The sequence below is a fragment of the Bombus fervidus genome, chromosome 14 (assembly GCF_041682495.2).
Source record: "Bombus fervidus isolate BK054 chromosome 14, iyBomFerv1, whole genome shotgun sequence".
Lineage (NCBI taxonomy): Eukaryota > Metazoa > Arthropoda > Insecta > Hymenoptera > Apidae > Bombus > Bombus fervidus.
In genome coordinates, this window is record NC_091530.1 from 4,630,940 (window position 1) to 4,646,266 (window position 15,327).

The window sequence follows — 15,327 nt, forward strand, 5'->3', positions numbered from 1 at the left end:
AAGAGATTAGAAGATTAGAAGATTAGAAGATTAAAAATTATTATAAGAAGGAATACAAAATTGCAACGGAATACCCCATTTTTATAAATAAGACGTATTGTACATAATATCCGTAAGATCAGACATAACTCTACCGTATAATTTCGTTCTATGAAAATATACAACCGAGAGATATATTTATTAATTGGTATTGTTCGTCATGACTTACGATCGCGATATATCATCTAGTTTTGACTTGTTGAATACAAAGCATTTACAATCCTTTCAGCGCTAACTAACTTGCATATGTATAATCAACAATATCTTCGTAACTTGCTAACTAAAATTTATAGCCCGTATACACGCAAGTTCATTGACACATTGTACAAACGAAGCCATCTGCAGTCGATTCCAAGATAGAGCGATCATTGTTTCTGACGACTCCAATACCGATCACCGTTTACCCCACGCTCACGTTAGACAGGTAGTATAGCGTTCTTTTGTATCACGTCGCAGCTGCTCGACCTGTGTAGTTGAGAGAATATGTTATGGTTTGATGTACGCTGTCTCGCATGAATTTGTCATGGGAGAAATGTGGAGTCCACATGTGGAGTAAGCTTGTGGTTGGCAACCTGTCGGAACCTGTGCGGATTTAATACTACAACCAGTCGTGTAGTATAAAAGATATTATATTGGCGACGCTCCCACAGTTATTATTCTTCGTAACAACCGCTCTGCTCTAGGCGAATCCAACGTCGAACGCTCCTTTCGTTCAAGAAACGATCATTCTCTTTTTCTTGTTTATCGTTTCTGCAATTTAATCGGTTTCTCCTTATCGCCAAACATCAATCGGCAAATTCGTAAATAAATCTGAGAGATTCACGCTTCCTGGTTTTTATACGTAATCCCGTAACAACTTCCTTTCGGCACGTTCGTTTCCAAGGCAACTGAAACAATCATATTCCTGTTATTACGCGTTACGATGCGATTGCCTCGTTTTTAAATCAGGCTTACATAATAGCGAGGAACTGATTGAAAAAATAACGGGGAAAAACTGACTCGATAATATTCCAAGTCAACATTGTCGCTTAGAGATTCGTTCGTGTTAGTCAAGTTACTTCAAATCAAGCAACTAGAATATTCGCAAACGTCAAATTATAAATAATATTATGTTATCTAGCAATTGTTGTTCCTTTCAACTTGACGAGTAGTTGAAAGAATGTCTAAAATAAATAATACCTAGAATAGATTCGTTTATGGGACATCAGTAAGAGTATGCATAATCGAAAGTGTCGCAATTTTACTTGAAACTCGAAGGCATATGCATAAAGTTATTTCAGTACAAAAACTTGTGAATAAATCCGAACATCTTTCGTCTCAAAGAATTCAATTCTTTTGCATTTATTATTGATTTCACGGAATCCGCTTTCTCTTTCAGTTCTGTCCTAAGGAACAATGTAATTAGCGAGCATGTGGCAACGTGTCTTCTACTCGAGGTACTTATTAACTTAAGACTTAAGAGAAGTTTCACGTTGGCCATGCCCGAGAAGGCTGCTTCTAACGTTTGTAGCCCTTGACACACAATGTTGTGCAATTCGAAGCTGCACGGAAACCGGCGGCTGATAGTGTCTTCACGTTACATCACCTTCAGCAGTAAAGGGTTAAATTTATGACAGAGATTATTGATTATGGATTTCCCTTTCTATCAAAGTTTTCATTATCGTCTGCAAGTGATTCGAGCAAAGAATAACAAAAGGATAACAATCTCCATTCGTAAACGTGTTAAAACTTTCATTTGGTCGCATCCGCGCACCCTTTATCGTAATTATTCATAGAATTCATGAAAACAACTTGTTGAACCTTATTTAATCCTGAACTCGACTATCAATATAGGTAAACTCTGTGTATTCTTTGAAAACGATTTACTAAAAGACTTTATACGGGAGTAATATACTGTAAACATTTTTCTCAACTCACGTCTTGTAATTCTATCTAATCTCTTGAGAGTTGGGCTCAAAATATACGTTATACGATCTTGATAAAAATCAGGTCGTATGTAATATCGGACTGTAATAAAATTCACGTCGATTTTTAAAGTAGCAATTAAATATATTGTATTATGTATACTGTGACATCTGATACGTGAAATTATTTATTACGAAAATGAACAAATACTATATTCATACATGCTACGATATTTATACTATTGCATAAACTACGTTATTCATTTTTATACTATTTTAACAAATTTTGATTGAAAATTTTCAAATTCCAGTTACTCTATTCAAATCTATCGATTGGGTGCTAGAATCGCTAGCGACGCTACTGGACGAGTCCGTATAGGGGGCCGCGCCCGCCCGATTCTCGTTGCCATAATGTTGCATATATTACAGAAATTACGTCGTTTTGTTTGCAGAAAGCTTGATCGTAGTTGTCCACGACGTTAATCGAAGCTACTCAACAAGTTGGAGTGTCTGTCGTGATGTACTTCGAGAGATTTTTGGCGTGGAATAGCGGCTTTGCGGACTACTTCTCGTCGCGTAATATTGAGCGCTGCGGCATAGACGCCTTAGTAACAGATTCGAGCAGCTCGCAAGTAAACATTCTCAAATACGTCCAAACTCCTATTCGAGTAAGTTGCGGTAGGTTGTGAAAATTCTTTCTATTTATTTTAATAATAACGTTCTAGTAACACCATTTTGATTCCATTCTATTTTATTCTATGTTATGTTCTATTTAGAATTTCACTAGCTATCTATATATATATAGTTATTGTATATTGCTAGCTATATATTGTGTGTGCTTTTAAGAAACTTTACTTAAGCATCGTGTCGTTAAGTATTACCTTACTTGGTATTACCTTAACACTGTTTTGTGTAGAATTCAATAATCTTTTTCAGTTCTTTTTCAGTCTTATAATTGATCAACTTTCTTTCTATTGAAGCGTCGCTGGGTTAGGTTTACTTAGATTTTGTAATTTTCAACAGCTAAACTGATTAATATTTTTTTATCAAAAACAAAAAAAAACCAAAATAACGAGGTAAAAAAAGCAATGCCATATCTCGGATTCTGCTACTAAATATTATAGACATCGAAGGGAACTCAGTACGTCGAAAAATTTTTTCGTTATTGACTGGATGCTTAACTTGTTCGTATTTCACGCGAGTTATTTATGCATATAGTTATTACCGGGCAAAAAAGCATACTATCTGTGTTTCGTTACGAGAGCTTGGGTATGAAAAAAAAAGGGAAGGGAAGCAAAGACCGATAAGCAGTTGGGAGTTAGATAACAAATTTAGAGATTTCTATCTCGATTCGTTCGCCAGATCGCATTCTCGAATCTTTTTTTTCCCATCATAAAAGCTCACTTTTGTTCGGATGATATTCGTAGATGTTTTGAAAAAACAAAGGAAGCGGTTCGAAATATGATGTCGCGATAGCGATGATGAAAATTTGTAAATATTGACGCGCAGCCGAAGTGGTCAAACGTTGGTTCGTATTTCGAATTCCGTGGTCGAGACGTAGTTCTTAAAGCAGCACTTTGTTTAGACTGGAAACGTCAATAAGGACGCGGCAGAGAGTCAGATCATCCTTGACAGTTCACACTCGACTGGTTCGTACGGAAGCAACGTAGTATTCGGCCTCTAAAGTCGCTGCGAAACTCGATAACTTTGAATATCGATCCAGTTTCAGAGGTTGCGAAATCATCCGCCCTGCAGAACCAATGAACAGCTAATCTCGCAGAAATCTGACTTTTGCGTCAAATCGACTTACGAATTCGTTTGCGCGAACAAATTCGTGTCGAGAACACTCGTTGGATCGATTTTGTTTTTTTTTTTTTTTTTTTTTTGTCAATACAGTGTGATGTCAGAAATTTGTTTAGAATTTATTGTTCGATAGGTTATCTATTATCTGAATAGAAATTTCTTTACAATAATTTAGTATCTTTAATCATTTTTTCAACTCTTTAGTACTTTAGCCTGATAATTCATATATAATTCTTAAATATTTACAAACGTGAAATATTCTGGAGAAATTGAAAAAAATCATCCAAATTATAAGAAAAATGGTGATCTAAAGCAATAAAAATTGTGTACTGAATGAATAATATTTTTCTAAAAATAAACTGAATAGAATGCTTTGGGCAAATACCTAGAAAGTAGCAATACCTAAGCAAATACCTAATTAACAAAAAAGAATGGCCTAAATCGTTGAGTCACTTCCCAAACGTTCTCGGGTTTTGAAAATCGCCAGGTATCAATGTGGAATTTCGCACGGCAGTTTATAGTGAATGTTCTCTACACTAGCTTCAAATATTTCAAGAAAAACTATAGGCAACAGGAATTGTCGTCGTGATATTTGTCATTCGACCATGTTTTTCATTCATCTCCAGTGTAAACAGCCTCAAACGTTTTTTTCCAGTTTTTGCCGAGAAGTATACACAAAACGTACATACTTTCTTCATCTTCGTAAATCCTTGTTTCCATATAGATGTTTAATAATAACATTTCTAGGAATCTGGTCAACTTTGTCAACAATATGTTCAAACTTTTTTTCGCTACCATAAAGGTATCACGATACGATAAGTAAAAAGGATAGAAAAATCTGTACAAACACTACTTTCGTTTAACCTAGCAGCAAAAACGAAAAAGGAAAAAAAGATTCCCTCTATATCTCTGGCATCCTTTCAACTTTTCAATTACTCTCAAAAAACAAATTCGTCCTATCGCTTTTGGCTGTTTCATTGGTACGATTTCGTGTCGGTGAGCGACCTGAAAACACAATCAAAGATCTCCAGCTCCGGTATGGTGTCGCTGATTGGTCAACGATTCTGCCAGTCGACTGATAACCGTGAACGGTCAATAGAGGATCGATCTTTTGACCATTCGAAAGGATATTGAAAGATCCTTACCGTGCCGAAAAGTCCCTTGGGGTCGACTCCCTCTTTCCAGGTAACTGTCTATCTATGGATCTCACAATGGCGTAGGCAAAGAGAGAGGCTTCGAGGGGCAAACCGATGGATCATTCGGAACGCGTGTTTGTCAGTACCGTAACGACATTCCACAAGTTTTTCCTTCCTTTTGCCCTATGCCGAGTATACACCGGCAGAAAAGTTTGATGTTTCCCGATTCCAATTTACGAGACGAATCGTTTTAATTGGGTTAATTGGGGTTAATCGACGGATACATCCCGCGCTAGATGATATTTCGCAGATTTTCTTTTGCACGGTCGATCGTGACGAACGGATTTGCGCGATTTCACTTGTGTCTGTTTGTGACGTTGTTTGAGAAGGGCGTGGGTCGAAGAAAGATCCGATGGTTGGATGCAGTTTTGTATGAAAATGTGTGTAGGTGTTAAAATACTTCTCACTACGATACTGGAACGAATTGTTAGGCGATACGATGCCAAAGAGAACTTATTGATTAATAAATGTCGAGCGATAGTAGGAGTGAAACGCTGAAGGAAAAATCGTCTTATGTCTCGTTAAATCGTCATACGCGTTGATAGGTTTTTTGCATACCGTCTTGTACGATTCTGTAATCAATTCGCAGCTGTGTGATGATTCGTCAATTATGAAACTAGTATAGTTTCGTACTGATTGAATCATCGTACAAAGAATTTTTTTTAAAACGAAGATTTAAATGCTGTCCTCTTAACATCCACATTTCATCTTTTATTGTGAATTTAGTATATTCACTCTTCGAGAAACTTTGCGGAAAACATTTGCATATCTGTAGATACAGTCACATCGAGAAAAAAAATCGTGGGATTCAAAATTAAAATGCTCCATGATCGATCGAAATACCGACCGAAAGTCCATTACCGAAACTCAGGCAGCCTTATCCAGAACCGTTTCTTGCTATCTATTCGTATCGTTGTTAACTCGTCTGCTCGTCGTTTAGTATCAATTCCACGAGCTCGAAGTCGAAGTACCATCCGTGTAGGGAACGTTTCCGATTCCTTTCATTCATTAAACCACGCTACGAGTGCACTGACTGACAGCAATAAGTAGTATCGTAGTATCCTCGGCCACGGCAGACGGAAGATAGTGAAAGGTTGAGGTAGTTGAGAAGGAGGTATTATGAGTATAGTGGGAGGCTGAGCTGGTTGACCGCATGCGCGTCTCCACACCCTTCTCTATCTCTCTTTTTCATTATACCTATCTCGGTGTTTCTTCGCCGATACCACCTTCTCTCTTCCCTTTTACGACTGGCGGCCTCTTTCTCCTCTCCTTCCTTCGCACCTCTTCTCCTTTCCGCCATCTCGTGTGAATAACCGACTGGCAGATGACCGCGCGCAAGCAAGGTCAACCGGCGTCTGCCTCCACCCAGAAGGTGAGATTTGCCAGTGGTGACGTCATCGGATACGTCGATCCTTCGAGCGTGGATCTTATGCGAATTTGTGCAATCGCGTAACCTTTGATTCACCGTCTGGCCCCTCCACGATCGACGGAAGCCGCCGTAGCCGCGGAATGCATGCGAACTAACGCTTACCCTTCGTTCCGGCTGACTTGCAACGCGCGTAGGCGATCGTCCTGAGATTTCTTTTATTTTTGGTTCGATCGTGTAACGTTCTGTATTTTGAAGTTTTCTGGTCGATAGACCACGGAAAGTTATGCAATTTTCTATCGTTGTCGATGCAAGTAAAGAAATGGAACGTAAATAGAGAACACGCTAAGTGTCGTAATTAGCGATTTACTGTGCATATTTTCTACATTTTTGCATATAATATATTTATAAAAGATGTCTATCGTAGAGATTTATTTTATTTCTTTTAAGTGTTAATAGTCTTTTTACTATTTGGCATGGTTTAAGATTCGTATCTCGAAGAAAAGCGTTTTATATTTATCAGGGATATCCTGTAATGTTATATAAGTGCTATCACGATTACGACGAATTCACGATGGAAATGTTAAGTAAAAGAAAGTTTAACTTCAAGAGGTGATTGAAATTTCAAGGCAGGTTCTACGCGAAAATTAACGCCATACCATTTGGTCACGACGAAACTCCGTTGGTATATCTATAGTATATACATATATACTTTCCTTGGGTCGCATGTTAATTGTTAGCGCCGAGGCAGCAGGAGGAATACGCTTTCTTCCCGTTCGAGTGGCTTTTCAATTGTTCCGCTAACGAGCAGCCAAAATACGTCGGGACCACCCTTAACTCGTGTAAATGCTCTGCCTGTGAGGAATGAATTCCACGTCTCTTGACGAAGCTTTTAACTAATCTTTTCTATAGATGCTTCTTTACTTACTGCGAAAATTATACCCGAATTTAATTTCATTTAATAATATCGTAAAATTATATCGTACATCTGTTTAATTAAATATTTAATTCCGCAATTTCCATGAATTCCTGGCTTTGAATGATAGAACATTTAGAAGAATAAATTGATAGTACCATTAACTCGTACGAAGGATTCGTTTGATTCATTTATACATAAATGTAGAGTATCTGCAAAGAGAAGACTAATACGAAAGTGGAACTTAATCTTGTTAGATTATTAATTATTTTTGTTAACAGTAGGTTTCGATCTGTTTCTGCAAAAGAATCGGTCAAAAATTCATATAGTATCGATATCTCTTTAATAAAAATTCTTTGTACTACATGTGTCGATACCTTCTTTTGAAAACTTTGTTTTTTCATTTCACTATCATAGGATAATATAAAACAAAGAAAAAACAATTACATACCTATATCGTACAAAATAAGTCGAAGAATGCCATCCTAAGCTAATCACGACTATGAATTTTATACGTTTCACCCTATGAAAGCATAGTACGTAATAGTCTACCCCAAACGTTACATAACAGCTTTAAAAATATTTAACTAAGTTGTGACATCATTACGGCTTTGTCAGCGGAGTGTTTAATTACGAAGATCCGTACCTAAGAGGTCGAGGATATTTTTCGGTAATTTAATGGTCCTGGAAGATATCGACCTTCGACCTAACGGTACTAGATACTAAGAAGTATCCGCAATCAATCCTTTTACTGTTTGGAGATTAAGTGGTAGTAGGCGTAGGTATTGCCAGCAGAGAGGCAGCTGCTGCATTCAAGTTTATACCCCGTTAATACGTATCTAACACAATTTCATTGCAGAATAATATCGAGCTATAACATATCTTCCTTGCTCATAAAAATAATCTATTGAAAATGGGAGGTTAGGATATTTGTGCTTCGAATCCAGACTTATCCCCCAATTTTCACATTTTGAATTTTATGGGATAAGTGTTGAAACAATAAATCATTTGAAACGGTATACTTCCGTATTTTTGACTTATCTGACGAACATATGTTTTATTTCTTAAATGCTATAAGCAATTTATTTATGTTTTGTAAACGAGAAATCTTGTAGGAAATTTCTTTATCTTTAATATATAATATAATATATATAATAATATTTAAAAAAAATAATCTTATATATCTCTGTTTTCTGGAAGATATATCGTAATGTTTTAGAATTTACCTGTTTCTTAATTTGGTGAAGTTAAAATTAAAAAGGACGAAAAAATTACAAAATTTTTTGAAGGATCATAGATATACAAGATCTTATGAAAAAAATATGTAAAAGCAATATCACTTGAAAATTGATATTTTCTAAGATATATACGAAAAAACATCGAAGTCTATTAAAGTTTATTAAAATAACCAATTTGAAATTAATGAATTAGCAAAAGTTAATGAGATTAAGGTAACTGAAGACATTTTTTGCATAATTGAGTAACAAACCAATAGCCTTCTTGCATGGATAATAAGAAATTGGCAGAAATGGTAAACACGAAATCAAGGCGGGCTACAAGACACTAAAATCTTTTTTTTACAAAATCGAATTTTTTGCTCGTCCTCAGATGTCGAATATAATGCGGATGATTGATCTTGGTGATTTGCAATATTGCGAGGGATCGAGATGGGTATCAGCAACAAAGTATTTTGCCATTAAGAGCATCAAAAAGAAAAACAGTTAAAGGCGGGGCGTAACGAAGGAAAAGGATCGACACGTTCAGTATGAAATCCTTTATGAAAAGAATAAAGCCGTGTCATGGGGAATAATTTTTTCCTCAACAGGTGATTGATGTTACAATAACCTGATTTTCGAACTACGTATTAACACGTGTTATATATATATATATATATGGTTACAATGTTCAGCCATTTTTTTGTACATAGTAGTTGTTCCACATTTTTCATTATATCCGTACGATTCTTGGAGGTCTCATACTTTCACTTCTTTCTGTTTATGAAATATTTTGTATCCGGTGCGTTGTATTTCGATTGCATTGTATAACAATATGAAAATTGTTTTTCTATGTGGATAAATACCCTGTATAGGCCTACTAATGAAGGAAAAAAGGGAGCTTATATTTAAAAATTCTCATTTTTAAATATAAATTGTATAAAGTATTTTTAAATTTATTTTCCTCTGAACTTCTGTTGCTTGCTGACAGAAAAAGCTTTGTCGAACAAACATATGTTTACATTTTTCATTTACTTTCAGGAATTTGTATGCCAAATATTCGCAGAAAAGATGCTCAAGAATGTAAGAATTCAAACAAACTTTTTGTGCACTGTTTGTTTGTTCTCGTAGACACGCTCATGGCAGTTTAAAAAATTCACGTGCCGTGGAATTCCTCGAAAGAAAGAAATCACTGTCGATCATGACGCTTATCTTCGCGATACGACAACTCTTTATCCAAAAACAAAGTTTCAAGGTAATTTTCATTTCATTTCGTTAACTTAACGTTTAATTTAACTTCTTTTGTATCTATAATATTTTATATCATAAATATGAGAAAAATATTTTAATCGAACGTTAAACTGAATTTGAATTTCAGGTAGGTTACCTTACCTTACCTTACCTTACCTTACCTTACCTTACCTTACCTTACCTTACCTTACTCAAGATATAGTATTTGTGGAAACTGTTTACGCGAATCGATGCAAGCAGTATCAGAAAAAGGGACTCGAGTGATAAAGTAACGGTCAAGCGTTAATCTCGATACGAGAGTATTAGTATCGGACTTTAATGGTTAGCGCGATAACAACGCTAACGTCTTCTATTTAAACTTTAAAATCGAGTAAGAACTGTTCGGCGTATATCTTAACTGGGAATCGATCATTCGTATCTTTGGGTAACTGTCGATTTATTTAATAAGTTATACAAGTATCTATGTTTGATTTAGATGCAGACGAACATTTGTCTCGTTTGGCGCCACTGATAGATTTATGTGTTTTTATTTCGAATCTAATCGTATTAAAAACGACAACACACTACCGGTTCGCTTGAACTCTATCTTTCCGCGAAATTATATCATCGTGACAATTTTTTAAAATTGAAATCCTCTGTCACATTGCGAATCGAAAAATCAGATTATCTAATACCTGCGATTACTTCGATACAAATAATTAACACGTAGAATACTTTAAATGTGAAACGCAATTACTTCAAAAGTTGAGAATCATATATACGTGGGAATAATTGAAATGCTGCACAGTACAAATGAAACGGAAAAAATACCTTAAAAATTGATAAAAACGTAGATGTAGCGTTAAAAAATCTCTCACAGCTTTCCCCAAAAGCTTAGTATACAAACAAAACCATACATCCTATGTATAATTTCACGAGATAAGCTGTGGATAACAACCACCTTAAGAAGCAAAGGGGCGTAGCCAACGAGGAACAGTTCTCAAGCCGAACACTTCGCTTCCGAAGATATTTGCTTCGCGATAGTCAAACGCCACGGGATCGAGAGAGCGTAATCGAAGTGAAGGCTTTGAGACAAACTGGCGCAGAAAAGTTTTTTCCGAAACTCGTCCCTGGACTTGCTCTGGGAAGAGAACTGGCCACAGTGGAGCGCTCGCGCGCTTAAACCAAGCCCAGAAGACGCGAGCAAAATGCCGGGGATGTTACGCTTCTACGCGAGCGGTGGCTTCATCGTCGATACCATGTAGGTTCGACAAGTGTTCTCACTTAAGAGCTCAGTCTTGAAAAAGAAAAAAATAAAATGGAAAGAAAAACGAAAGAAGGCAAGCACGTCGGCATGGGTCACCTTAAAAGTATCGAGCTACGCCCCAAGGTGTCACTTTAGAACACGCCAGCCATTTGAGCTTAACGAGAGGGTCAAAACGGACAGGGACAACCGAAGCATAAAAGACAACATAGTTGGAAGTGATTTTTCTTCTGTTCCTTTTTTCTTTTCCTTTTTCCCAAACTTTTCACATGCAGAGTCGTAAATTGTAAAATAAGCGTTCCTTGGTCCATCGTGAATCGGCAACGCTCCACTCTTCTTCTATGTCGTCCCTACAGTATCTTGGAATCAGATGGTTTTTGGACCTGACCGCAAGGCTGCCGTCCAAGGCAATACCCAGAGAATACTGAGAAGAAGGGTTTCCGAATTTCGCAACGACCTGACTCCGGAAAAGACGTTCACGGGCGAACCGAAAAGTAATGGTCCCTCTATGGCGAATAAATGCCGCTTTTGGATGGAACCCAGCGCGACAAGACTATACGTAAAAGTCTGGAATCGGGTATTGGCGGCGCTTTTTCGTTTTCGTAACGGAAAATAACGTAGTCGATAATTAACCTTTCTCGTGATATCGATTTATTTATTGGGCCGATGTAATACGATCGATTTTTGGGTGTTATGGATGAACTTGGGACGGTATGGGTTCGATGAAATGTTGGATTTCGTAGGGATTGGGATGATTAGTTAACAGGTATGGGTGGAAACTTAAATTTCGAAATGTGATATATCGAATTGAGTTAGTTACAAGTCGGAGATGAGAGGTTGTTTTTATTTTTTTAAACTGTCTATTAATATTTAATTTTTATCTCTTTAAACTATTATTTTCAAGTTATCTATAAATCATTGTAATATTATTGCTATTTAATTCTGATTAACGTAGAATTATCTATTGACGCATCGTATTGACTCTATACAGATATACTATCATAAGTATAGTAATTTCGAAATTGCTATGATGCATTAATAAAATTCTCAAGATAGAGTAGAACAATTTATACGGTGTGTGATCGTGTACGTATCTTAAAGATACAGATCCCATTTTCTAACCTTTCTTACTAAACTATAGCTCTTCTTCTCTTTTTTTTTTTATTTTTTTATTTGAGAGTATTTTACAATCAATTCTCAGTGAGAATCTCTTCTTCCCTGAATATCTTATTTCTCATAAACTTATTCATATCACAGACATACACGATATTTGATTGATCGATACCCTACAACAATCGTATGATAGCTAATCACTTATCAATTACTTAATTGATAATCGACAGTACGAATTACGTGAGACGATGTAGATATTAATAAAACGATTAGGATTACGTCTGTTCTGTTGGCGCGAGATAATCTTGTATGGAATTACGTCCATCGTTTGTTGTATCGAATGACATGTTGCAAGAAACAGGGTTGCAAAATTCCATGATGAATCGGCCCGGTGAAAAGGGATCTCGTAGATCTTCTCCGTTTTTCTCTACTATTTACCTTGGCCGCTTTCTATCGGTAGACACCAGGTAATACGCGATACGTGGTAGGCCAAGACGATAAGGTAATTAAACATTCCGAAAGAATTTCGTGGGTTCTCGACATTCGTCCGAGCTCGCTAGTCAAGGTTCCCAGTGAACATTGTAGATTACTTTACTAGAGATTCGTTCACGCTCGTAGAACAATAAATCCGTGAAGTCTGCAAACGTTTGATAACGTTATATATAGAACAATGGCTACCTCGAGTTCAATTTTCAGATCTTGTTAACTTTCTTGTTATCATTTTTTTATCGTTATTTTATCTTTTTCTCTTGTTTGTTAAGAGTACCAATTTATTATTTACGAGTACAAATGGATACAAATGAATTTTGAATTGAATTACAAATGGGATAATTAATGGAACAATGTAGAATCGGGACTTTAATTACCGGAGATCATTATCTTGGTATAATCAATAATCAAAAAAATTCGAATACACAAATACAAAGAGAATATTCAGGTAATTACGAAGCAAGATGCTAGAGGTTAATCGATCGATATAAAATACTTTCTGCACATTCAACAATTTTAGATTACAATTTTAATTTACTTTGAGAGGTGTTCCAGAATGTAAAGTCGTAATATATATACCTAATTAAACAGCATATGATGTGATGTTTGACAGGAATTTCGTTAAACGTTATTTGAATAGCCTAATCGATCAATAATATCGGTACGTCGTGCAAGGCATACGATCAGATATCATAAAACTAATTCAAGGACGACAATTCATTCAATTAAGTTCAATATTAATCTTTACTTCTTTCGGTATCGTCAATTGTATCCGTGATAATTTCAGATGGAATTCCTTAACAAGAGAGTCTTCAAAGTTAATGCCTAAATCTTCTTATCGCTACGAATACATATGATTCACAAATCACGTTCCACGTTGACGAGTTTCTTCGTTACTTTGTCGCATAATGGAAATTTTTCCTTACACAATTCGAATAAATAAATCCGCGAAGAATATCACGTAAAAATGAATTATTTCAAGTACATGCGATCCTCCACCAATTATTAGTTTCGCAATAATGTAGAAACGAACGCTGGCTTCGATAAATCTATTAACTTCTATGGAGAAACAATGAGAAATAACATTTTATTCTAAGACACTTACTTTGGATAACACTGTAAAATAAAACACCCTATATAACAGCAATTGGCCCGATAATGACCGACACTAATAAAGCATCATTCACGCCGAATCAGATCAAAGGAACATCTCGTTCCTTCCGCTGCACTTGTGATATCGATTATGATCATCTCCATTTTATTTCCCTCTCTTTCTCTTCCTTCTCCACCCTTGCGACTAATAAGGATCTCTGGGAACCACTTATTTTATTACAGAATACGTTCAAACATGCTCACACACATCGTACACGTGCACACTAAGAAACGAGATGGTACCACTTTATTCTTCTGAAGCTGACCTTCGTTCTATTAAAGACTAAATTGCTTTAAAGCCCAGCGTGGGTAAGATTTCCTGGCATTTCGTCCACCGGCAATGCACAACCTATCTTCTTTCTCCGGTTGTATAGGCTACTTTTTAGAGAAAGTAGATACACGACACCGCAAAAAAAAAAAAAAGAAGAACCTAGTATACCAGAATAGGGATGGTTGAGAGCGCAGCATCCTAAACTCGACGAGAAATTGTCGTTGTACGATGTTCCCATAAATATAGCGGAGAACCGTGGAGAATAAACATACCCAGTCCTGACATCATTTATTTCCCTCGAGCTGAGTGGTGGTAAAATCTAAACGACTTTCATCCCGCTTTCCAGCTTTCTCGGAAGCACCCTGGTGTGACGGCTAGTCGAGAAAGTGCCTCCGCTGGTTTTTGGCACCGAACCAGGTCCGATTTTACGTAACCGGCGCCATTCTGTCAATGCTCAATGTCTTAGACCTTTGACGATGCTTGTTGCACGGTCGCCGAACGAAGTGCAATTAAGAGCTTGTTGCGTTTTTTCATCCTTTTTTCTTCTTTTTTTCGAACGAGAAGATTACCAATTGTAAGAAAGCCATTTTACATTCAATATTGAGAATGATAATTTCACGCTTCTCGCGTTGATCCATTAATTTCTTTGGTGAAAAACAATTTCTATCGATTAAGGGTGAGTTGATTAATTGGAGTCAGATTTTTTAATCAATTTATTAAAAATGTACAAGTATAAATGCGAACGAAAACCTCCGCGGTTTATCTATCAACAAAAATCGAAAGATGGATAGAGTATAAAACATTCTGTGACGAATTCATCGCGCGGGAACGAGACCAAAAGAGAGAAAAGAAGTGGCGGATCGTGGAAAAGTTCAGAAGTTGCCAAGAGATAACGACCCATCGGCCACTATCTCGACCTGTTTTCTGATTCTTCCAATTAAGTAGACACAGGCTTTATTATCTTGCAGATGCATAATCTCGTGCCGCGGTGTCGCTAGCGCCTGTCTCGGCCAATCGTAAAGTCAGAATTGATTCGTATGATCCTGAATCGACGACGAGCCACGACACCACGAGTCGTTGCACAAGAGGCAACTTATAGTACGATCACGGGATCGGTCGTCGTCACGATAGGGTGGATGTGTAACCTCGACTGTTTGAAGATTTCGAATATAAAATTTAGAAAACGAAGTCAAAAAAGCAGGAGGTGGATGTGATGGATCGTCGAAACTAAAGTGGCGTTCGTTCGGTGTGATAATCGACGACCTTCTTGATTCGCGTAATCTTCAAAAAGCAATAATTTAAGCTACGAGTGTCTGGTGTACACTGAGATACATCGAATAATGATAACGCAGTGGGTAACCTAGTTTCGC

At 36.7% G+C, this 15,327-nt stretch overlaps 1 protein-coding gene across 2 annotated transcripts in view; it reads right to left on the minus strand.

Moving 5' to 3' along the window:
• Window positions 1–97: 97 nt before the first annotated feature.
• Window positions 98–15,327, minus strand: part of LOC139994487 (uncharacterized) — a 174,711-nt gene continuing 159,481 nt past the window's right edge. For both annotated transcript variants that reach the window (XM_074112058.1, XM_074112057.1), the window contains one exon: window positions 98–926. The gene's annotated coding sequence lies outside the window, so the exon portion shown is untranslated. The remainder of the gene's footprint in view (window positions 927–15,327) is intronic.